At 32.9% G+C, this 27,271-nt stretch overlaps 1 long non-coding RNA gene across 1 annotated transcript; it reads left to right on the forward strand.

Annotated features, from left to right (window-relative positions):
• Positions 1–22,547: 22,547 nt before the first annotated feature.
• Positions 22,548–23,071, forward strand: LOC148202455 (uncharacterized). Its single transcript, XR_015784749.1, has 2 exons — positions 22,548–22,670; positions 22,798–23,071. It is a non-coding gene; the product is annotated as an uncharacterized LOC148202455 (long non-coding RNA).
• Positions 23,072–27,271: the final 4,200 nt, after the last annotated feature.

The following is a 27,271-nucleotide window of genomic DNA, read 5'->3' on the forward strand; positions in this document are numbered from 1 at the left end:
GAAGAGGACGCTCGTACAGAGAGGACTCTCAGTGGAGGCTCAGCCAGGCAGAATAGGACGCTCGTCAAGAGAGGATACTCATTGGACGCTCGGCCAAGGAGAATAGGACGCTCGTCCAAGACACTCAGTGGACGCTCGGTTAGCTAGAATTGGACGCTCGTCCAGAGATCAGTGGACGCTCGCCCATATCCAGATGGTCCGCGACTTTTCGCGTGACAGAGAGGGCGCCCGGGCGCCGGGCGCAACTTTTCCAGAGAATTTCACGCCCGGGCGTGACAGAGAGGGCGCACGGACGCGACTTTTCTAGAGAGTCTCGCGCCCGGGCGCGACTGAGAGGGTGTCGGGCGCGACTTTTGCTGATGTGTCAAAATGCCTATTTATTCAAGTTGTCTCCAAGCATTTGGGGATCTTGGGCTGCCCAAACACGATTTCTCTCATTTGGAGCTCTAGGAGGCGAGCTAGGAGTTGTGGGAACAGTCCTTCTTCACCCTTGGGTCTTCTTCCTTCTTCCATTTCCACTATTGTTGTAAGCTTGAGCTATCCATTCATGGAGAGTTAGTTTCATTATTGTTGGGGGATTGATGTAGCCACTGAAATCTTATGTAAATTAATATGTTTTGAATGAATTTATGCCTCTTTCATTGATTGTTAGTGTTTAATTCCTTTTCTTAATGCTTGTTGTGAAGTTGCTACCCATTACATGATTTTAGGGTTTGCTTGATATTGGGAAATGTTGGGTAAATCTGGACTTGGTTTAAACACCTAAAGGAAATAGTATCTAGGGATAGAATTAGGACCTTTGGTTGTCTTAGATCTCAATTCTTAATGCGAAAATAATTGTTAGGTCTTCCAAGGGATTGGAGCCTAATAAGAAAGTCTAGGCTCTCTCTACCAAGGGATTGGGTTTGAGTAATTTAGTAGATTGACATTGGCATATTAATGAAGAGGAAGTGATTTTCTATACATAAGAATGAAGTAGGTGAAATCATACCCCCAACAATACCATTCCATATTGTAACATCCCTTATAGGATATATTAATAATAATAATAATAATAATCTTGAAGCTTGAACCTTATGAAAGTGTTTTTTTTTTATTTATTTTTTTTTTTTTGAAAACAATCCATCACATAAACAAACCATACACACATCATAAGTTCATATATTACAACAAACCAAATCTTAATTGTTTCCTTGAAATAACAAAATCAAACGAACATAAATAAGAAAACATTATAAAAATCCCAACAAGTTTTATTTCCCGTCTCTCTCGAAGAACTATCCCAATCCAGCTTTATATTCAATACCATCTACTCCCGTACAAGTACGATCATCGTAGGTGGAAACCACAAGCACAACATTTCAAGGTGAGTAACCAGAAATATCATATCATAAACTTATTACATATAAACTATAACATTAATCTTTAGTGTAAAACTGCATTGTTGGATTACGAAATGTAATTAATTCTATTATATGGTTATTACTGTATTTTGGGATGTTACAGTACCAAACTAATGACCATATGATACCCCCAATAACCTTTTAGAGCTAGAATCTTTATCAAAATTATTCGGAATAATGAATGTACTCTCTTCTAAATTTGTTTCGAAAATATTCATTACTATTATGGTTTTTTTTAATTTTTTGTAATTCCATTAAAAGGAAACCACCAACAAAATATATATGCAAAAGAAGAAGAAGGAGAGTATCAAATAAATTGTAATAATAGTTACGTTTATCGAATAAAAAATATTATATTAACATTTTTACTTTCTAAATTGTTTTGAAAATAGTCATTATAATCTTTACTTTGTATTAATTAAATTTGTCTTTTTATAAAAGTTAAGTTTATGAAGTAAAATGTATTATTAACTGTAACTGAAATTGTTCCGTAACGGAGGAGCTTATGCCACCATTTCCCATGCATCAAAAACTTACAACAACAAAATAAAACAATAAAATAAGATTTTGGAAGTTAAAAGACACTTTTTGTAACATCCCAAAATACAGTAATTACCATAAATCAGAATTAATTACATTTAACAGTAAAACAATGCAGTCTTTACACTAAGAGAACGAAGCTCAAAAACCGAACGGCTTAAATACGAAATTAAATACAATTACAGCAGTATCGAATTCAGAACTACAAGAAGTTAGGACGAACGGTTTTACAAAATTAAATAACCGAACGTCAGAAATAGAAATCTAACAACTAAGCACTAAAGAGAACGAGTGTTCTAAGGTTCGGCTTTAACTTCCACTTCAACCAGGTTTTCTTCTTCAATCACGTCCTCTAAAGTGGCTTCGCCTTCTGCGCACATCCACACGGATGATCATTGCAAAGACAGGACGAACGTACATAGACAATAGACAACACAAGGAAAACGAAAGGGTAAGCTTATGTAATTTAATTCATACATCAACATATACATTTAACATTTCAATTCACACAACATGTAACTTAACATATAACATCATAAGAAATATATATCTAGACAGACCGTCCGGACTGTATGAATCTGTGTAGCTACAGGCGTCCCTTGCACTTGGGTGATGTAGTAACTGGAAAAACACATAAGCTGCCACCCGAGGTTAGCCCTATCCAAAGTACCCCTAAGGACTAGGACCTCCTGCCGTTCCCACACATGACCTACCCTCCTCTACGTGAGGATGAGTACCCACGGAACATCAGGATGGACAGCCAGCATTAGCATGCCCATAGTCATACTTTACAAAAATTCAATATTCAATATATATATATATATATTTATGAGTCGTTCCTCCCTTGAACGCTCGTCCAAAATCCATAATCGTATAATCATTCCATATCAGGTTCACCCTTTAAAATCTCATACTTCATTATCATTTTCATCTTTTCTTTCATAGACATAAAATAACGAATGTTCAGCCCTCTAAAGAACGAGGACGAACGTTAGAGATGAGACCGAGAAAGACTCATTTCCGAGCAGAATAAAGCCGACACATGTTATTTGACGAACGTCATTACCACTTGAATCAGTTAAATGAACTGACTCTAGTACGATCCGAATAATACTTAGAATAAGTTAAGCACAAGGGTTCTAGGCCGAATGCAAAAGGATATAAACACCATCCAACGAATAAAGAACTATACCGAGATCAATTCGATTAGGAAAACCGACTGCCAGTAAATGACCGAACGTAAAGAAAAAGGAAAATCTTGTTACAGTTGAACGAACGTTATTTTATCCAGGTTGATTATAAAATAATACGAGTACAAGGTATAAGACCGAGAGTTCATTAGGATGAACGCTAGGTATACGACCGAGCGCTGCTTATGACGAACGCAAGGTATAAGACCGAGCGTTACCAATTTTTTAAAGTATAAGGGTATACATATTACTATTTCATTTCAGAGACTCGGATACAACTAGGCTGAGCCGAACGCTCAGACATAGCATTTCACAGGAGGACGCTCGTTCTCGACCAGAGTTCTTTCCGAATGAAAGAATTCCATTTTTAAACCATTTACTAGGAAACCGAACGGTATAAGACCATTGATGGACAAATTTATGATCACCAAAATATGATGTCACAAACTTGTTTAACAATCGGCAAGTATGACCGAATCGTTTCAAGTAATAAACTCGGTAAGACCAAGTATCGTTCTCCCAAAGGACTCACGGCCTAGTTTAGTTGTGTGGTTTGTTGATTAGCTAAGACTTAAGGACGAAATATTTGGATTTTTATATGCAAAAGACGAAAATAAACATGTATGCATGAGGTTTTGATCAATGACAAAAGCAAAAGATAAACACTTTCAATGAAATATATGTATGAATATGTTGTTGGGGGTCAATTTCATCTTATCCACTCTCATATATTTTAGGAATTCAACATTCAAATCATCATTGTTAATGCCACCCTCTAAAGTACCTTTCAAGAAGGCTTCTCCCTAATTACGAGTTCATACAATTCCTAGCATTCCTAATAATTAGTTCATCAAGTGCAGGAGCTTAACGACAACCAATATAATATTGGGAGAGATTCCCCGGATCTAGACTTCCCCGTACGTGCCCGTATCGACAAAACCAATAATCATGCATCGAATGAGTTAAACAACGCAAGCATTAAGCAAAGAGGAAAAACCCTAACTAATGATGCTGCTGATGATGATGATGATGATGATGATGATGATGATGATGATGATGATGATGATGATGATGATGATGATGATGATGATGATGATGATGATGATGATGATGATGATGATGATGATGATGATGCTGCTGATGATGATGATGATGATGATGATGATGATGATGATGATGATGATGATGATGATGATGATGATGATGATGATGATGATGATGATGATGATGATGATGATGATGATGATGATGATGATGATGATGATGATGATGATGATGATGATGATGATGATGATGATGGTGATGGTGATGATGATGGTGATGGTGATGATGGTGATGATGATGATGATGATGATGATGATGGTGATGATGATGATGATGATGATGATGATGGTGATGATGATGATGATGATGATGATGATGATGATGATGGTGATGATGATGATGATGATGATGATGATGATGATGATGATGATGATGATGATGATGGTGATGATGATGATGATGATGATGATGGTGATGATGGTGATGATGGTGATGATGGTGATGATGGTGATGATGATGATGATGATGATGATGATGATGATGATGATGATGATGATGATGATGATGATGATGATGATGATGATGATGATGATGATGATGATGATGATGGTGATGGTGATGATGATGGTGATGGTGATGATGGTGATGATGATGATGATGATGATGATGATGGTGATGATGATGATGATGATGATGTTATTGTTATTATTATCATATTTTGTTAACGATTACAAATATTTAGTGATAATAACTATAAATTATATGTAATAAATATTGAGAAAATTTACTTTACGCTTTTTTTATTTTTAAAAATATATTTCATATAATTATAAAAATATATTGAGTTATTATTTTAATTTAAAAGTTAAAACTAAAATATTATAAATATTTCATATTTTACTATATTTTACTTTATAAATCATATGGATGAATAAAATAATAATAAGTTTCTTCACATAATATATTTTTTATATATGTGAAGACCTAGAAAATTGTATTTTAGAAGCGGTACTGAGTTAACAATAATGAGACTATTATTTTAATATTAAAAGGTTTTAATACAAAATGAATTGTTATAAATGAGTTTCATTATGTTAAAAGTCACCATTTATCTAGAAACTACTTATCTGGAGTCCTTTACTTTCTCTCTAAGGGTTCTTGAACCCTGTTCATCTATTTGAAGATCGCGAACCGTCTGTATGATCCTTGTAGTGAGATCTTCAAGTATGCCTGATCAATTTCTCAAATAGAGTAATTTAGTTTTCTACCCTTTTCTATAAGTTTCACATTCTTCAATGCATGTGAAGTTTCTCTTTATCGCATGTATGGTATGTGTGTTCTCTTAGGTTATGTACTGATTACTGGTTCTAATGGTATACCCTGATCATGTTTTCGAGATCTGTAGGTGTTGTTTGATCTCTTGGAGCTAAGGGAGCAGAGTAAAGTTCTCTAAAGTTAGCTCGAGATTCTAAGAGGTAAGGGAAAATAATTCCATTTTTCATATATGTAGTAGGAAATTTCAAACCTGTTATTGATGTGTTTAATATGGTTTATGATAACTTGGATATGATAAATTGGGTGAATACGTGATTGTTGTATTATATGATGTGTCCTTGCATTTATATGTATGGATGTATGTATGTTGTGTGAGTGCATGTATATTGAAATTGGTATGGTAGTAAATCAAAAGTTGTATTAGAGATGATATTAATGAAGAGAAATTGTTGAGGTACTACTTAGTGGTTTAAATTGATGGGTGTTGGTATGTCAAATTTTGAAATAATGAGTTAAAGAGAAATCTGTAGTTTGGTAAAGGTCATAGGGTCTAGTATAATACGTTTAAGTTTTAAAATAGTTATATTATGAAGATTAGATTGAGAAAGAACACTTGAGTTCATTTTTCTATTATTTTAGAGTGAAATTGGGGGTTTTGCTAGGTGAGTTTTTGAGAGAATGATGATTTGAGAAAAGTAGAAGTATGGGGACTATTTTGAGATCATTTAGGACTTGTTGAGACTTTAAACCAGTAAACTTTTGTTGCATTATGTAGTAGAGGGTTGTGAAGGTGTATTTTGCATGGTTTTGGTCCAAATGAAGGGTTTTGGGTAGTAAATTTCTAAGGGAGTGATTATGGGTTGAATTGGAGACTTTAGGATTTGTTCTCAAGTCATTTAAAAATGGTTTATGCAACTTGTGCAGTGGATTGAATGTTAAAAGAAAAAGAAATGGGTTTCATAGCTTAAAGAGCTTAATTTGGGTTTGGGGTGGCAAAATTGAGTTACAACAGTGTCTTTATAGTTTTCTTAAGGTTTAGAAGGTCCTAAGAGTCTTTAGAAGTTGTGGCGAAAACAATTTAAAAAGGGTAAGTTTCTGATGGTAATGTTGAGTGCCCAACGCCACCATTCCAAGGGCACCCGCGCTAAGCACTAGCTTTCTAGCGTTGAGCAACACCATTCCAGTGGCTTTGACACTGAGGGGTAACTTCTGGGCATTGAGCGCTATCGCACCAATTTTTGTTTCTATTTTAGCTTTTGGAAATACTAAATTCGGGGTCTCGAGTATCGGTTTTGGATGTTCTTTAGGCCGTTTTTAAGGGTTTTAGAACCTTCTCGAGCAGTTGGTGAGGGTTTCAAAGTTTTTTTCCTTTTATATTTCTTGTACTGTATAAGCTTTTTATGAACGCCAGCTAACTATATAGAACTAATCATATCAACTTTTCTCACATTAATTAGCATAAGATTAACATGAAAAAATAGTTTCCTACCGATTGAGTTCAGAATCGTTTGGTGAAATTTAACATATTGTGTAATTTTTTCTAAAATTATTAGAATGGCCATTTTTAAAGGGATTTTTGTATTGATAAGAGTAGTTTGATGAGCACAACTTTATATTAGAAAGATCACGTGACTTCAGTTTAAGTTCTTGTGTGCCATTGGAACCCTTTAAAAAGAACATAATTTTTATGTTGTTTAATTATTTTTTAAAACATAACCACAACATCTATTTAACTTTTGTCTAAAAATTGTTTGCAACTTCGATAAAAGTTGTAGGAACTACAAAAAAACATCAGTGGTCCTAAACGTTGTGGCCATATTGTGGTATGTAACCATGACATTGGTCTTCTACTTTTTGTTAATTTGTAGCAATCATAGCCATAGACAAGGAATATGGATTCACCTTTGCCTCTTTCTTATGTAACCAATACCCGTCAAATTTTATACACTCATACATTGGTTGCCTCGAATACTCAAAATGTATTAGTTTGGCTATTTATAATACTTAATTTCACTAAATTCAAAGTCTATTTTCTTAACTACAATAGAATAAGATGTAGATCTCAAATCAATTAAAGATAAAATGAATTTATAATATATAAGTGAGTACAAATATCAAACCGATTGTGTAGAGTTGCATTAGGATTAAAGTTCACTTCTTAAGATGGTATCAAAGTCATTTGAAGTTTATCCTAGCAATATTTGTTAACTTTTTAGTCTATCATGCCACTTGTTATCCAACTATCCATTAATATTCAATCTCACGCTTGATATGTATATGTCTTGATATGAGAAGGATGTGTTGAAGATTTCATATCAACTAGATAAAAAATGTAACATACATCATCTTACAAGTGAATTTTGTAAAGTTAAGTTAGACTTAAAATGTATTTCTTAAGATAAGTCATGGTGGTAAAGCGCGTATTCATTGCATTAAAGTCCACTTCTTAAGAGGGTTCAAAGTCATTTCAAGCCTATCATATCAGTATTTGTTATTTGTTGGATCCATCGTATCATTTGTAACATTTATGTCATGATGTCCTAGAGCCCTTCACTCTTTTCTTTCTTCTCTAACCTTTCTATGTGTCTCTAAAATTCTCTCTCTCTTTCCTCTAAAATTTTTCCTTCATACCTCGTCTATTTAGAATTTATCATGCATGTAGCAAAGGACCTAAGGATCCAATCTAACTAATCAAATTTTTCAATATAATAAGTTTTTATTTACTCTATAATTCTTTCTTCTTTTACTTTTCATATGATTTTGTCGTCAATCTTAGTGAGGTTAATTGAGAAAAGTGATTCTTTTAACTTGTTTTTATCACACACTGAAATGTTGTCATATTCGAATAATTTGTTCTAGGTCTCTAGATTTTGGAATACTTTATTCATCATAGTTTTGAAAATTGATTTTGAGGTAAACATTTCATATAGGTAACTGTTATGTTTTAACATTATATTTTGGAGGTGCAAATTTCATATTATTTGTCCTCTGATTATCTTTTATCAGTAAAACATTAAAATTAAAATTTAATTTAATTTATTTTTAAATTAACTTAAATTTATATTTTATTAGGTTAAATTTAATTAAAGTAAAAATGAATTTATATTTAATTTGATTTATATTATATTTAACATTTTTATAACTTTATTTATATTTTATTTTTAAAATTCATAACATATTTTTTTAGTTACTTTCCAAAATTCTAAAATTCTCATAAATATTTTTTAAACTAATATCCTATGAGTAACGAGACAAATAACATTGCGAGTCATAATTGTAAGATCTAAAAAAATGGTATTTTGAAAGTGGTGATAGTTTAAAAATAGTGAGACTCGATTATTTTTATATTAAATGATTTTTTAATATAAATAATTTCATTATGAACGCGTTTCATTATTTTAAAACACATCATCTCTCTACAAATCACTTTTCTAGAGTTCTCTGACTTCTCTCTAGGAGTTCTTCTTTTCTGTTCATCTGATTGAAGAATTGAGACCATAGGATCTTGGCAGCACGCTCTTCAAATCAAATCGATCAGTTTCTTCGTTTGAGTAAGTTAAGGTTCGATACCTTTTCTCTAGTCCTTTCTTTATCTGTTGCATGTGGGCCCTGCTCGATTTGCAACCAAGAGGAAGTTACAACCAAGAGGAAGTCAATTTTATGGGTCAAGTTAATCAATTTCGTCTAGGTATTTACAGCCAAGGATGGAAACCTCACCCAAGTAGGGGTCAAGGGCAAGCTGGGTAATTTAATAGACCACAAGAAAAACAATGGCAACAACAACCCTCCTTATCTGAAAGAACTGCAAAGCTAGAAGAGACACTCTAACAGTTCATGCAAGTGTCTATCTCTAATCATAAGAGCACTCAAGCTGCTATAAGAAATTTGAAGATACAAGTTGGCCAACTGGCTAAATAGTTGGAGGAGAAATCCGAAAAGCAATTTAGGGCTAATATTGAAGTTAACCCTAAAGAGGAGTGTAATGCTATCATGAGCATAAATAGTGAGAGGTTGAAAGAGAGAGAAATTGAGAGAAAAGAAAAAGATGAGTTGAATGAAAAAGAAGAAGAAATTGAAGAGAGAGAGAGAAAGTGAGGTTGAGATGAAGGAAAAGAAGAAAGAAAAGAAGAAGAAGAGGGCGAAAGAAAAGGAAAAGAAATTGAGAAGCCCCTTTCTTACCCAAAGAGCTTTTCAAAGACTGAAAAAGAGAAACAACTCGGGCATTTCATGGAGATCTTCAAGCAATTAGAGATTACTATGCCCTTGACCGAAGCATTGCAGCAAATTCCTGCTTATGCGAAACACATGAAGCAATTCCTCAATAAGAAGAAGAAATATCTAGATGAGGAAACAATTGAAGTGTAGGGCAATTGTAGTGCTATTATGCAGAAGACTTTCCCTCCAAAATTTAAAGATCTGGGAGTTTCATCATTCCTTGTACCATTGGAAACCATGATATAAGGAAGGCTCTTATTGATTTAGGGACTAGCATCAACCTAATGCCCCTATCTATGCTTAAAATGATTGGTGTTCTTGAAGTCAAGCCAACAAGAATGATGCTTCAATTGGAAGATAGGTCCGTCAAATACCCTTATGATGTGGTAGAAGACGTGGTGGTGAAGATTGATAAACTCCAATTCTCGGTGGACTTTATAGTGATGGAGATGGAGGAAAATGCAGAGGTACCACTCATCCTTGGACGACCATTCATGAGATAGCTAAGGTTGTCATTCATGTAGATGATGGAGTTTTAACATTGAAGGACCAAGAAAGAGAGGTAACTTTCAATGTTTTTGAAGATGGGCAGTCAATTCAAGAAAAGCAGACTAGTCTTAAAACAACATATGAAGTTCTATCAGTGACTAGTCTACCTGATAAAGCTGCCAAGTTGGTCAAAAAGGGCCTTAGTTGTTTCTCTATAAAAGTGGAAGGAGAGGACGAAGAGAAGGAAGGCAAATTGGTTCACCAACACCCTAAGGTGAAAAGTGATGAACCCAAACCTGGCACACCAGTGAAATTCAAGAACAGGTTATGGGTTGTCAAGACTATTATGGCAAACAGAGTTTTTGAGATTGAGGCTCCTTACTCTAGGAGAGTCAAGTTGGTGACAAGAAAATTGCTGAGATTTTGTTGGTGTCATGAAGGAAGGAGGAACACCAACATTAAAGATCCAGATTGAGCTTTATGGTGTCAACCTAATGACGTTAAACAAGCACTTACTGGGAGGCAACTCAGCTTTCTAAACTTACTTCTTTGGTTTATGCATTTTTGAATTTTGTGTTGTTTTCAATGTTAGTTTGAGCTATGTACTTGGCTAAATGGATAGTTTGCTGCAATGGTTTGGTGTTAAGTGATAAAATTGTTTATTTATGATGAGTAACATTATCTTGTGTCTACTTGAGTGTGTTATGATTCATGTTGAGTTAATGATTGCTTTAGTTTTGAAGCATAGATGGTGGTTGCTCATAATTGTTTAAAATTGATGCGTGATGTCAATTGTGATTAATTTGCTGGGTAGGATGTTATTGCATTGTGGAACTTGATTGAACCTGTGAGAGTTTGGACTCTAGAGTCTTTGATTGATTGAATGCTATTACTTGGAAGCATGATTGATTTTTCCTAATTTTCTATGATTGAACCACTTGTTTGCATGTTACATATGATCAAGGCCATGTTTTCTTTTTCTTTAGAGCCAATGCCAATCGGTGAACCCAACAAAGAACAATATTTCTCTTTATCTTTGAACCTTGATCCTAAAGTTGAAAGTTGAAAAACCCTTTTTGAAATCATTACCTTGAGTTAAGTAGAGTATGTTTATGTGGTAATGGAGAATGATTCAAGTTTGGGGTCGTGAGAAACCGGAAAGAAATTTGTGAAAATATTTAAAGAGCATTGAGCAAAAGAAAAAGAAAAAGAAAAGAGAAGAAAAGAAAGAAAAGAAAAGGTTAAGCTCAATGCAAGTAAAGTTAAGAATGAGTTCAAGATTGGTTTCTCACATAAAAGAAGAAAGAGAGTTGATTGTTAATGTGAATAAATGAATTGTTCACTCTCTTAACTCAAGGATTTTGTTGTCTAGAAAAACCAATTTTCTTCTTAGCCCGACCTCAATACAAGCCACAAAAAGTCCTTTTGATGATAACTTGCTTGCAAGTGTGTTTGATATGTGGTTAAATGAAAGGAAAAGTTGGTTCATGTGACATTGTGATGGTAGAGTGTAAGAGTGTCACCTCACTATACACCTTTGAGTTTGAGTGAAACACTTTTGAGTGCTTGAGTGAAACACTTTTGACTGCTTGAGTGAAACACTTTTGACTGCTTAAGTGAAACACTATCTTTTCGTGAGGAATAGTTCCATGCACTATAGGATAACATTCTTGCTTGGTTGTTGACAATTCATGAGTTTGCATCTGTTATATATTGTGAATATGTGAGCACCATAGTTGAGCTCATTTGGCTAAAGCATCAATGCATCTTGACTGATATTTTTATGACAAGAAGTTATGAGTGATTAGTTGTCTTAGAAGAAAGTGCTTTGTGATATGTTGAACCATTGAAGTGTTGTTTAAGCCGAGTTACATATTGTTTTGCTTGAGGACAAGCAAAGTTTCAAGTTTGGGGTTGATGTATTTGAATTGATTCCAACTTATTTATGCTTCTTTCATTAATTGTTAGGGTTATTCTTCTTTGCGCTATGCTTGTTATGTTTAACTCATTCATGACATGATCATTGGTTTTCGTGATATGGACACATACGGAGAAACCTAAATCTGGAGAATTGCTCCCAAAAGTAGTATTGCCTAGAATTAAGGATATGAGTTTTGGTTATCTTAAGCTTCTAATCGTAATGCAAAATTAATTACTAGGGATACAAGACATTGTGATCAAGTAATTAAGGATAGGCTTCCTTCGTCGAGACATCGGGTTTTAAGTAATTTGGAAAGTGATATTAACATTAATGAAGAAGATGAATTCATACATGCCTGAGAGTAAACTAGGTGAAATCTAAACCCAAACAACATATTCATCTCATATTTTCAATATTATCCATTCATCTTTGTGTTTTTCTTCAATTGATCAAAAGTGAATTCATATTTACTTTCTTGTTTTTGCATTCAAAACCCTAAAATTTTGCTTCCAAGTCTTAATTAGTTAAGTAATTACATGATTGTTTAGTGTCGTGAGTCTCTTTGGAATCAATACTTGGTCTTACTAATTATTATTACTTGATACGATTCGGTACACTTGCAGACATATTAACAAGTTTTTGGCACCGTTGCCGGGGACTCGTGGTTTAAACTATACTTTTGTGTCATTCTTAGCCGATTAGACTTTATCTTTAATTTTATCTTTTTATTTTAAATTTTATATTTTTGTTTTTTTATTTTTGTTTTATCTTTAATTTTATCCTCTTTATCTTTTGGTGTTAATTGGGTGCTCTAGTGTTTTGTTCTCTAGTATATGCAGGACAGTTGAAAATATTGTTATCTGTGACGCAATTTTGATACTAAATCAACCCTTTTTGAATTAGAAGCTTGCTTGAACTCATGTTTTTAGTTAGTTTTGTGAATAAGTGAGTAGAGGGTATACTTGATGATTTTATCACTAAATTCCCTTGATTTTGTAGGTTATTAGAATGATTTAAAAAAGGAGTTAAAGTACCAGGAAGTTGGAATGCAGAAAAAGAGAAAAAGACGCAGTGCAAAAAGGTGAAACTGAAGTTGAGCGCCAAAAAGGAGCCCTGAGCGCCAGCCAGTCAAGGCTGAACGCGAGTTTCATGTATCGCTCAAAGCTTGGGCGCCCTTTTAGGGGCGTTGAGTTCCAGTTTTCTCACAAGCTCGCCTGGGCGCTGAGCACTGACGACGTTGGCCCATGATCCAATTCAGTTGTATATAAGAACTTGAACGTCCTAGAGGGAGTATCTGTTGACAGAATTGACACAAATTCAGATTTTTTCAACTCTCTGGAGGCAGCACTGGATGTAGAAGCTCTCCTCTTCGATTTTTAGGGTTTATCTTTCATTCTCATTCCATTGTTCATCTAGTTTCTCCATGACAAGGGAGAATTAAATGCAATTTGTAGTTGGGGGATGATGTAACCTTGTGAACTCTCATGTATTTGAATTGATTCCAATTTATTTATGCTTCTTTCATTAATTTTTAGGGTTATTCTTCTTTGTCTATGCTTGTTATGTTTAACTCATTCATGACATGATCATTGGTTTTCGTGATATGGACACATACGGGGTAACCTAGATTTGGAGAATTGCTCCCAAAAGCAGTATTGCCTAGACATAGGGATATGAGATTTGGTTGTCTTAAGCTTCTAATTGTAATGCATAATTAATTACTAGGGATACAAGACATTGTGATCTAGGAATTAAGGATAGGCTTTCTTCGTCGAGACATCAGGTTTTAAGTAATTTAGAAAGTGATATTAACATTAATGAAGAAGATGAATTCATACATGCATAAGAGTACACTAAGTGAAATCTAAACCCGAACAACATATTCATCTCATATTTTCAATATCATCCATTCATCTTTGTGTTTTTCTTCAATTGATCAAAAGTGCATCCATAATTACTTTCTTGTTTTTGCATTCAAAACCCTAAAATTTTTCTTCTAAGTCTTAATTAGTTAAGTAATTACATGATTGTTTAGTGTCGGGAGTCTCTTGGGAAACAATACTCGGTCTTAGCAATTATTATTACTTTATACGATTCGGTACACTTGCAGACATCTTAACAAGTTTTTGGCACCGTTGCCGGGGACTCCTGGTTTAAACTATACTTTTGTGTGATTCTTAACCGATTAGACTTTATCTTTAATTTAATCTTATTATTTTAAATTTTATCTTTTTGTTTCTTTATTTTTGTTTTATCTTTAATTTTTTTTCTTTTTTATCTTTTGGTGCTAATTGGGTGCTCCAGTGTTTTGTTCTCTAGTGTATGCAGGACGGTTGAAGATACCGTTATCTATGATGCAATTTTGATACTAAATCAACCCTTTTTGAATTAGAAGCTTGCTTGAACTCATGTGTTTAGTTAGTTTTGTGAATAAGTGAGTAGAGGGTATACTTGATGATTTTATCACTAAATTCCCTTGATTTTGTAGGTTATTAGAATGATTTAAAAGAGGAGTTAAAGTACCACGAAGTTGGAATGCAGAAAAAGAGAAAAAGGCGCAGTGCAGAAAAGTCAAGCTGAAGTTGAGCGCTAGAAATGTGCCCTGAGCGCCAGCCAGTCAAGGCTGAGCGCCAGTTTCATGTGTCGCTTAAAGCTTGGGTGCCCTTTTAGGGGCGTTGAGCGCCAGTTTTCTCGCAAGCTCGCCTAGGCGCTGAGCGCTAACGACGATGGCCCATGATCCAATTCAGCTATATATAAAGACTTGGACATCCTAGAGGGAGTATCTTTTGACATAATAGACACAAATTCAGATTTTTCCAACTCTCTGGAGGCAGAAGTGGATGCATAAGGTCTCCTCTTCGATTTTTAGGGTTTATCTTTCCTTCTCATTCCATTGTGCATCTAGTTTCTCCATGACAAGGGAGAACTAAATTCAATTTGTTGTTAGGGGATGATGTAACCTTGTGAACTCTCATGTATTTGAATTGATTTCAATTTATTTATGCTTCTTTCATTAATTTTTGGGGTTATTCTTCTTTGCTCTATGCTTGTTATGTTTAACTCATTCATGATATGGTCATTAGTTTTCGTGATATAGACACATACGGGGAAACCTAGATTTAGAGAATTTCTCTCAAAAGCAGTATTTCCTAGACATAGGGTTATGAGTTCTGGTTATCTTAAGCTTCTAATCGTAATGCATAATTAATTACTAGGAATACAAGACATTGTGATTTAGTAATTAAGGATAGACTTTCTTCGCCAAAATATCGAGTTTTAAGTAATTTAGAAAGTGATATTAACATTAAGGAAGAAGATGAATTCATATATGCATTAGAGTAAACTAGGTGAAATCTAAACCCCAACATCATATTCATCTCATATTTTCAATATCGTCCATTCATCTTTGTGTTTTTCTTCAATTGATCAAAAGTGCATTCATATTTACTTTCTTGGTTTAAGTTCTAAAATAGTTATATTATGAAGATTAGATATAGAAAGAGCACTTGAGTTCATTTTTCTATTGTTTTAGAGTGAAATTGGGGGTTTTGATATGTGAGTTTTTGAGGGAATGATGGTTTGAGAAAAGTAGAAGTATGCGGACTATTTTGAGGTCATTTAGGACTTGTTGAGACCTTAAATAAGTAAACATTTGTTGCATTATGCAGTAGAGGGTTGTAAGGGTGTATTTTGCATGGTTTTGGTCCAAATGAGGGATTTTGGGTAGTGAATTTCTAAGGCAATGATTCTGGGTTGAATTGGAGAGTTTGGGGTTTGTTATCAAGTCATTTAAAAATGGTTTATGCAGCTTGTGCAGTGGATTGAATGTTAAAAAAAAAGAAATGGTTTATGAAACTTGCTTATAGTGCTTAATTTGGGTTTGGGGTGGCAAATTTGAGTTACAGCAGTGTTTTCATTTTTTTTAAGGTCTAAAGGGTCCTAAGAGTTTTTAAAAGTTATGGGGAAAACAATTTAAAAAGGGTAAGTTTTTGATAATAATGTTTAGCGCCCAAACCAAGCGTTGAGCGCCACCATTCTAGGGGCGACTACGTTGAGCGCCAACTTTTTGGCATTGAGCGCCACCGTTCCAGTGGCTCTGACCCTGAGGGGTAGCTTCTGGGCGCTGAGCGCTATTGAACTAGTTTTGGTTTCTATTTTAGGTTTTGGAAATACCAAATTTGGGGTTTTGAGTATCAGTTTTGGATGTTCTTTATGTCGTTTTGAGGGATTTTAGAACCTTCCGTAGCTATTGGTGAGGGTTTCAAAGTTGTTTTCCTTGCCTAAGTGTGAGTATCATGTTACTATGAAGAAAATTGTTATTATGTGATTTATAATAACTTGTATGTGTTTCTATTTCTTTAATGTATGATCAATAATGTTATATGTTGGTATTCAATGTGAAAATGTATGGACATATGTATGATTTCAATTAGTTTTCAAGGTTGGAAAACAGAATTCCCAGGAGGAATATCTTAGTAGGGGATACAGAATTCCCAGGAGGAATATCTTAGTAGGGGATTCATGTGTATACATAGTATATATTGTAAGAAGCCGATATGGGGTTATCCTGACACTCTAATGATCATTCATGCTCACTTAGAGAGTGATGAGTCATGTCATCAGAGGACAAGGAAATCCTAGCCTTGGGGGCCTTTCTTCAAGGTGCAAAAAGGGCATTTTAAGAACCTTGTGTGACAGCTTTGAGTGGGTTAGATATTCACCACACAAGTGCATAACCTTCCGTGGCTTGACATTTATAATATACTATAAAGGGTTTGGCCAAGTCCGAGTTAGTGGTGTGAAAGGGAAAGATGTTTTGATATGTGTGAATGGTGGAAGATGTTCTACTAATTATGTGATTGAAAATGTATGTTGAATTTTATTTTTCCATGTTAAATTGTTTTATCATTAGCTTCTCCTTGCTTTTGCTTTTGTTTGTCTGTGTGTTTTATCTTTTGCGATGATCACATTAATGAGTGTCAGCTTAAGGAAGACATCTTTCCAGTTGGCTCAGCGTAGGGGTGGGTGATGAAGCAGCAATATAGATAGTTTCCTTTGTGTTTTAGGAGTAGATTTTTCTTCTATTGAAATCTCAAGTTTGTTGTAAGTTATCTTCTTTGTATCTCTTATTTTAGTGATTTTATATTACTAAAATGGGATGTTACAATATTTATCTTATTTTTTAAAATTTAGAAAATCTTAATAATAAATATACTGTGTGTGATATTTATATCATGTTATATTATTAATAATTAGAGATGACAAAAATATCTAGGTCTATAGGTATCTATTTATACAGTGGATATTTTGTATGGACAAGAATAAAGATTATTTTAATATTTGTTTATAAACGGATCGAATGCGAGTATCATACTACATCCTATTATTATATTTTACTAGCAAAATATTAAAATTAAAATTTATATTAAATTAAATTTATATTTTATTAGATTAAATTTAATTAAACTTAAAATTAATTTATATTAAATTTAGTTTATATTATGTATCGTAGGATACCTGAACTCACCAGCTGTCGAGCGGTAAACTGGGCGACCATAATGCATCGATAGTCGATTGTTAACCCAGGCGACCGTTAAAGCCAAAAATAAGAGCACACAATGACGAACCGTCTTACGATCGTAAGATAGCGATCGTATATACACAATGACGAACCGTCTTACGATCGTAAGATAGCGATCGTATATATATGTCGAGCGCATCAAAGGCCAACGTCGGACCCACGACTTACCTTCTGAACATCAATCAATAAAATGATCGTTTTATAGCGATCGCATGTTTGTGTCGATGCACTAACGGACAAACGATCGTATTATAGCGATCACATGTTTGTGTCGATGCACTAACGATCGACAATGAACCAGCGATGTCACGACAATCCAGTAAATTACCAGAGGAAACGCATCCGGTCAATTTTAATCAAATTGAACATATTAAATCTTAATAAACGGTTAGAAATATCAGTTTAATGTCACGAATCACGGGATTAACTGATCCAGTACTAAGCACGATCTAAACGGTTACAATTTCCAAGTGGTCAACTTCTATAACTGACCGGATTTTCAGGTAAACGGTTTATTTTACTGTTTTAAATATGAAAAGCAGAGAGGAAAAAGGTACGTTTTTCCTAAGAGAGAAATTTGGATTATTATTATTATTGAACTGAAAGAGCTCTTTGATCCCATCTTTTCTTACTTGAGCGTCGGAGTGTCTTGGCAGGTACCCACCCCATTCTCCCTGAAACTTGTTGACAAGGAAAAGGACGTGAAGATAAAGGCATCATAGGAGGAGTGAAGGCGACTCATCAGGTTTATATTTCGGTCCCAACTTTCGTACTGAAACATATTATATAATAAATTCTTTTATATTTATATGGGTTAAATATGTTTTTAGTCCCTAAACTATTGACCGTTTTTGGTTTTCGTCCCTCTTCCAAAGTAAGGTACAATTTGGTCCTCAATCTTTAAAAAACGTTCGTTTTAGTGGAAAAAATGAACGTTTTGAGGACTAAAACGAGGACTAAAAACAAAATTTTGAGGACTAAAACGAACGTTTTTCTAAAGAATGAGGACCAAATTGTACCTTACTTTGGAAGAGGGACGAAAACCAGAAACGGCCAATAGTTTAGGGACTAAAAACATATTTAACCCTATTTATATTTATATTTTATTTTAAAGTTTTATAAAATATTTTTTATAATTACTTTTTAGAAAATTTTAAAAATCTTGTAGATATAGTTTAAACGAATATCCTAAGAGTAACAAGACTTTATTGCAAGTCGCAACGTTTAAACATTTTTCATGAGGACGGCGCGTTCCCACCACCACCTGCAGCGAACCAATCAAACACCACCAAATCAATCAAACATAAAACAATCCAATCAAGATGATAAAAAGGGGATAGAAGGAAGCTTCCTCCTTCGTTACAAAAACGAGAATGAAGAGAAGAAGAAGAAGAAGAAGAACGAGAACGACCACCGTGCCCTTGCGCCCCCACCACGTCTCTATCGCGTCTTCACTGTGCCTCCGTTTCACCATTGATGATCCCTCTATCAGAATAGAGAAGAGGAAGGAAGTCTCCCTCTCACCAAAGAAAGAAAATGGGAGAAAAGAGAGGGGTGGCGCAACTTCTGTCTCTGTTCGCGAAATTTAACCCTAAACACATGTTATTACCTCGGTTATTTTTTTAACCGAAGCAATAAGGGTCTACGACCTCAATTCTATAAAGAACTGATGCCTAAACCCTCTAAAAAAAATAAAAAATAAAAAATTCGACTATTTTATGCATCAGTTCTTTAAACAACCGAGGTAATAGACCTTTGCGATAATTACATAAATGTCACCACACTAGTTTTAAGCATCGGTTCTTTTTGAATCGAGGCATATACATTTCTGATAATTACAAAAAATGTCACCGCACCAGTTTTAGGCATCGGTTCTTTTTGAACTGAGGCATATAAGTTTGCGATAATTACAAAAATGTCACCACGCCATTTTTTGCTTCGGTTACAACTAAACCGATGTCAAATGCGCAAGTGAAAATCCTTTTTTTTTCACTAGTGTATGTATGAGGTGTTAAATTATAGTTAATATAATCATAATGTATGTATCTTGTTGTATGTTTGATTATGGTGAGTATAATCAAAAAATATGTATCTTGTTGTGTGTTTGATTATGGTTGATATAATCAATATGTATGTATTTTGTTGTTATGATTGTTTTATCGATATCTTACTCCATACATGTTTGTGTTTGTGTGTTTGTGAATGAAATTATCGACAGGTGATAATATAATGTATTATAAGTGAGCATATAATGTTACATATGTTCTAGAGGAATTACTTACTATTTAAATATTTTTTTAATATAATGTTTTATAGATGAGCAGTAAAAAGTTTTACTTTCATTTAATATTTTTTCAAACTTTTAATATTTTTTTAATTTTTGTAATTCCATTAAAAGAAAAACCCAATAAAAAATATGCAAATGAAGAATAAAAGAGCATCAAATAAAATGTAAAAATTACTTTTATTATATATATATATATATATATATATATATATATATATATATATATATATATATATATATATATATATATATATATATATATATATATATATATATATATATATATAATATTAACTATAACTGAATCATCTTTATTCAGTAAAAAAAGAATGCTGACAAGGTCATTAACGGCGCTTAAGCCACCAGTTCCCATGCATCAAAAACTCACATTTTGTGTGGTTATCTATATATAAAGTAAATTATTCATTTTATGTTGTAACTTTAAAATAAAAGTAGATAAAAAAGGAATAAAAGTTAACATTATCTCGAAGATTCACGAAAAGAATAAATGAACTGTTTTCTAAATTTGTTTTGAAAATATTAATAACTATTTTTACTTTCATTTAATATTTTTTTCACAATTTTAATACTTTCTAATTGTGGGGACTAAAATATGTTTCAGATTCAACTCTAACAGGAATTAGTTTATGTTTCTTCTTATCTTTTGTAATTCCATTAAAAGAAAAAAACAATAAAATATTTGCAAATAAAACGTAAGAATTACTTTTATTAAATTTATATATATATATATATATATATATATATATATATATATAATTTATTGTTATAAGTTTAGAAAATGGATTTAAGTTTAATTTGTTGTTATAAGTAAGACTATCTTTATGTATGGTGGTCTAATTGAGTTTCAAAAATCATTAAGATGATTTATTCTAATTAATATATTTTAAATTTATTTTATTTTTAATAAATTCAGGATATACTGATAAGATATAAATAAGGTATTTATTATTTATATTAAGTGTGTGATAATATTAGTATATATATATATATATATATATATATTTATATATAAGGAGTTTGCTAAGACGTATAAGTCTATTTTTTCGTTGGTATATTTTTTAGTAATGTGTATCAGTTTTAGTAAACAAAAGTATCCTTATATATATCATGAATTCTAAAGTTTTAAGGTTAAGAGTAAGTTTTAAGGTTAAGAGTAAGTTAGGGTATTTTAATAATTTTCAATATCAAAACTAAAAAAAAAATTCAAATCCTTACTCATTCCTCTCATTTCTCTTAACCCTTTCTCTTTCATCTCTCTCACTCCAACCTTTTCTCTGTCATCTCTGCTGTAACCCCAATTAAAAAAATCAAAAACACTTCTCTAACCTTAATTCACCTTCCTCACTTAATATGTTTATTTATTATGATTAATTTTGTATTACATGAAATTACTTATTTCAATATCATGTAAACTACTCGTACTAAATTAAATAAAGAAAACGAATGTCGTTCAACGCAGTTAATGCACTCTTCATACACCAACCAGAATAATCCATCCAGAATAATCCATTTGGAGTGGCACCCGTGACAGCCATGTTTTGCTGCTTCCAATAAGAAGAAGATTTTGCTGTGTGTGTTTAACTATGCATAAACTTTATACCAATTTTTTTTAACTTTAATATTTATTTTTAAAAAAAAAGTCATGTACACATCAATAAATAGACTCAGTGTATAATGTGATAAAAATATAATGAAATGTGGTGTAGATGTGCAAATGATGCATGGAAATTCTATGATTTTTATATATATGTATATATATATATATATATATATATATATATATATATATATATATATATATATATATTTCATTCAAAAGTTTATAATATTTATTGTTTTAATTATTTTTGTCTGGAATTTTAAAAATCACGTAAATACTTTTTAAATAAATATCTTACAAGTAACTAGACAAAAAACATAAATAATTTTGCTATTCCTGTTAATAACTAAATAAATACATAAAGGAAATGTTTTCATTTTATAGAGTTATCTTTTTGTAAATTTAAAATAAAAATATGAAAAAAATAAACATTATCTCTAAGTTCCACGAAAAGAAGAAAAAAACTCTTTCCTAAATTTGTTTTGAAAATATTCATTACATTTTTACTTTTATTTAATATTTTTTTCAAACTTTTAATTCCTTTTAATTATGGGGACTAAAATTTGTTTCAGATTCAACTTTAATAGGACTTAGTTTATGTTTTTTTTTTTAATTTTTGTAATTTTTAAAAGAAAAAACCAATAAAATATATGCAAATCAAGAATAAGAGAGCATAAATAAAATGTGACAATTACTTTTATTATAGATATTAAAATAATTAATAATTAATACTAATTTAGAACACTATTAATTAAAAAAAATTGAACAAAAATTTTAGAAAATGGGTTTAAATCTAATTTCTTGTTATAAGTAAGAATATCTTTATTTCCATTTATTGTAATTAATATATTTAAAATTGATTTTATTTTTAATAAATGTAGGATATGTAACTGATAAGATATAAATAAGATATTAATTATTTATATTAAATGTGTGATAATATTAGTATATATATATATATATCACAACATGCATCACATCAATCTATCCTAAAGAACTATTTTGAACTAAAGAGTGGTGAACTTAACATTAGTAAAATATCATTTAACATGAAGTTCATCACTTCAGTTTTGCTCCTATTGCTTGTTCTTTCCATTGAGATTGGTATGTTTTGATATTTTTTCATTCAACCTACTGACTAATTTGTGTTTATATTAATCTTTCAAATTTATTTTTGTTGTGAACGAGTTTATAATGAAGTTGGGTATTGAGTATTGCATTTGTGATGTAGAAAATGAAGGAGGAATGAAAATGGTAGAAGGAAGAAGGTGTGATGAGAAGTTGAATGAGGATTGTGTAGAAAGCAAGTGTAACAGTGATTGTGTCAGAAAGCATGGAAACTTAGCTAGTGGAATGTGTAATGCCATAGAAGATTGCATATGTCATTTTCCTTGTTAATTAGGCCTTTCATCTTATCATCCATCCAACATTGTGTTCTTATATGAATATTTCTCCATGTAACTCACAATGGTGGATTCAAAGAAAATAAAATTATTCCTTTTATATTTCTTGTACTGTATAAGCTTTTTATGAACGCCAGCCAACTATATAGAACTAATTATATCAACTTTTCTCACATTAATTAACATAAGATTAACATGAAAAAATAGTTTCCTACCGATTGAGTTCAGAATCGTTTGGGGAAATTTAACATATTGTGTAATTTTTTGTAAAATTATTAGAATGGCCATTTTTAAAAAGATTTTTGTATTGATAAGAGTAGTTTGATGAGCACAACTTTATATTAGAAAGATCACGTGACTTCAGTTTAAGTTCTTGTGTGCCATTGGAACCCTTTAAAAAGAACATAATTTTTATGTTGTTTAATTATTTTTTAAAACATAACCACAACATCTATTTAACTTTTGTCTAAAAATTGTTTGCAACTTCGATAAAAGTTGTAGGAACTAAATAAACATCGGTGGTCCTAAACGTTGTGACCATATTGTGGTATGTAACCATGACATTGGTCTTCTACATTTTGTTAATTTGTACCAATCATAGCCACAGACAAGGTAATATGGATTCACCTTTGCCTCTTTCTTATGTAACCAACTCCCCTCAAATTTTATACACTCATACATTGGTTGCCTCGAATACTCAACAATGTATTAGTTTCGCTATTTATAATACTTAATTTCACTAAATTCAAAGTCTATTTTCTTAACTACAATGGAATATATAAAATAAATTTATAATATATAAGATATTGGAGATCTCAATTCAATTAAAGATAAAATGAATTTGTAATATATAAGTGAGTACAAATATCAAACCGATTAAGTAAAGTTGTGTTAGGATTAAAGTTCTGTCACGCCCCATTAATTATTCTGCTTAGTCACCTCTCTGCTTCCATTAAAGCACCATGCCACGCAACTCAATGCATTAAAAATCCACTGAGAACGAGCACTGCATGCACGCCACTTGTCAATTTAGAAACTTCTGAAGTCAGTAGTGGGGTGCAGGTGTCGTCTAGAGGGACGCTCGTCCGTCTGACAGTGGGATTTGAACAAAAGTAACTTTTTGGAAAATCTCCCACTCTCTACGCGCACCTTCTCCCTTTCCAAACTCAGACTTTTCCTTTTCTCCTCCATCTCTCTAGAATTCTGATCTTTCTCTCTTCTGCAACTCACCATTCTCTACTCCGTTCACGTTTCAGCACCGTAAGAACGACCACTGCGACGTGAGCTTCATTTTGGACCGAACCATTTCCAGTTCTGGTAAGTTTCCTTGGGCGATCGTTTCTGGATTTACTACAAAACCTGATCCAGCTGCATGCATGGGTGTAAACTCAATTCTTCCATTTTCGTTTTGTTAAATTTTAGTTGAAGAGTTTAAGAGGAACCTTGAGAATAGAAAGCCACCTTTGGACGAGTAGAAACAACTCACTTTTAGGACGTGCACTACAATCCGGGTAAGGGAAGCTTATTAAGTTTAATTCTTGTAATTTACTGTGATGTATGAATGTAATAGGAATTACATGTTTTGTATGAGCGTTCTGAAAATCTGTATGCAGTATGATGTTTGATATTTGATTTTTAGTATGATTCGAATTGATGTATGGAAATGATGAAGTATTCTATGGTTTGATTAAATTGAAAGTGAGTTGTATGATGAGTTGATGCATGAAAAAGTATGGATTTTGTCCTATAATCTGAGTAAATTGATGTATGAAAGTTTATACTGAAAAATGTGTTTACCGTAAGTTGAATTTAAGTATGAAATTCTATGATAATGAATGTTCGATATCGAAACGGTCTTTGACCGATCGGTATTTTAGTAACTCCTTTGAAATAGTTGAACTCTTTCATTTGGGAAGAATTCTGGTCGAGTATGTGTTGTGTCGGTCTTCTACTTAGAGCTCATAATGAACAGTATCAAGTACCTTTGTTAATACAGATCATCCATATGTGTCGACCGACAATGTCGAGTACCATTGTTAATATAGATCATCCATCTGTGTCGACCGACAATGTCGAGTACCATTGTTAATATAGATCATCCATCTGTGTCGACCGACAATGTCGAGTACCATTGTTAATATAGATCATCCATCTGTGTCGACCGACAATGTCGAGTACCATTGTTAATATAGATCATCCATCTGTGTCGACCGACAATGTCGAGTACCATTGTTAATATAGATCATCCATCTGTGTCGACCGACAATGTCGAGTACCATTGTTAATATAGATCATCCATCTGTGTCGACCGACAATGTCGAGTACCATTGTTAATATAGATCATTCATCTGTGTCGACCGACAATGTCGAGTACCATTGTTAATATAGATCATCCATCTGTGTCGACCGACAGTATCAAGTACCATTGTTAATACAGATTATCCATCTGTGTCGACCGACAATGTCGAGTACCATTGTTAATATAGATCATCCATCTGTGTCGCCCAACAGTGTCGAGTACCATTGTCAATACAGATCATCCATCTGTGTCGACCACCCTTCTTAATGTAGGTCGTCCATCTGGGTCGACCGACCGTGTCGAGCCGCCTTGTAATATAGGTCGTCCATTTATCTTGAAGCCGGTATTACTTTATCTTGGAAAAGGGCAAGTTCTTCGGTCTCGTTCCTCACATTAGTTCTCATTATAAAGAGGTAGTGATTTTAGGTATTTGGACTGAAAGACAAAAAGACAAAAAATGAAAATAAAAGTGAAAGATTAAAAATGATGAACATTATATGAGGTGAACTATGGTTGTGAATTTTTGAACGAGCGTTCCAGGGAGGAACGACTCTTGAATGGAAATTGAGATTTGTAAGTATGAACGTGGTAAGCTTAGATGGTGGTTCATCCTGATATTCCGTGAGTGCTCGTTCTCAAGTAGAGAGGAGTATGTCATGCGTGGGAATGGCAGGAGGTCTAGTCCATAACTGTAACTTGGACAGAACAGACTAACCTCAGGTGGCTACTGATGAGCATTCCAGTTACCCCACCTGAGTGCACGGACGCCTTAGCTACACAGGATTCATACAGTCCGGACGGTCGGTCTAGCATCAGGATTTGGATGGAATTATTGTATGAATTGAATGTATATGTTGTGAATTTAATTGCTGAATTTGATAAGTATGAAATATCTGTCTGACTTGAATTAAATTCAATAAGCTTACCCTTGCATTTCCATTGTGTTGTCTGTCTATGTATATCCGTCTTGTCAAATGCAATGATCATCCGTGTGGATGTGAGCAGAGGGAGATGCTTCTCTGGAGCAAGCGCTTGAAGAAGAAGTTATTGCTGAAGATAACTTAATAGAAGTTAAAGTGAAGGCCGAACAGTAAAGGCGTTCGGTTATTTTAGTTAGTGTAGTTAGGATAGCGAGCGGCTTTGAGCGAGCGCTCTTTTGTTGGTTGTAAATATTTGGACGTTCGGTCATTTTTTGTAAATCGTTCGTCCTCATTCATTTTGTAAACGCTCATTAATTAATACATGAAAGGCCGTTCGGCCATTTATGAATTTCTGCTCCCTTTTTTATTAAAACTGTTTTGCCATATTGATTAATGTGATTATTCTAAGTATATAGTTGATGACGGTATAATTTTGGGATGTTACAAGTTCACTTCTTAAGATGGTATCAAAGTCATTTGAAGTCAATCCTAACCATATTCGTTATTTTTTTAGTCTATCATGCCACTTATTATCCAATTATCCATTAATATTACTTCGGTTTAAATTTAAAATCTTATATTTATATATATCATAGATCAAAAGAATGAGTTTATTTTATTTTTACAGATAAAATGGTGTTTAACATACACGGCCTTTTATGTTAAATTTATTAATGTAATGAATTCACGTTAAGAAATTCTTTCTTAAATAAAATTATGTATATAAAACAAAAGTTGAGTCCTATCATATTACATTGGAATGGTTAGAGAAAAACAGAATTTTTATGTTGTTTAATTTTCTTTCAACAGAAGTTGTGCATATTGAGCACAACATCTATAAATTGATGAATGTTTGAGGCAACCAATGTATGAGTGTACAATGTTTGACGAAAAGTGGTTACATAAGAAAGAGGCAAAGGTGAATCCATATCACATTGTCTACGGTTATGATTGCTATAGATAAACAAATGGTAATGTCATGGTTACACTACCCAATTTTGATGTTTTATTAAGCAAAATATTACAGCCTTTTAAGTTGAATTGGACAACTTGTAACTTGAAAGTCTATTTTGCACTAATCTT

This window comes from Vigna umbellata, chromosome 3 (assembly GCF_029865625.1).
Source record: "Vigna umbellata cultivar VRB3 chromosome 3, Vumbellata_1.0, whole genome shotgun sequence".
Taxonomy (NCBI): Eukaryota; Viridiplantae; Streptophyta; class Magnoliopsida; order Fabales; family Fabaceae; genus Vigna; species Vigna umbellata.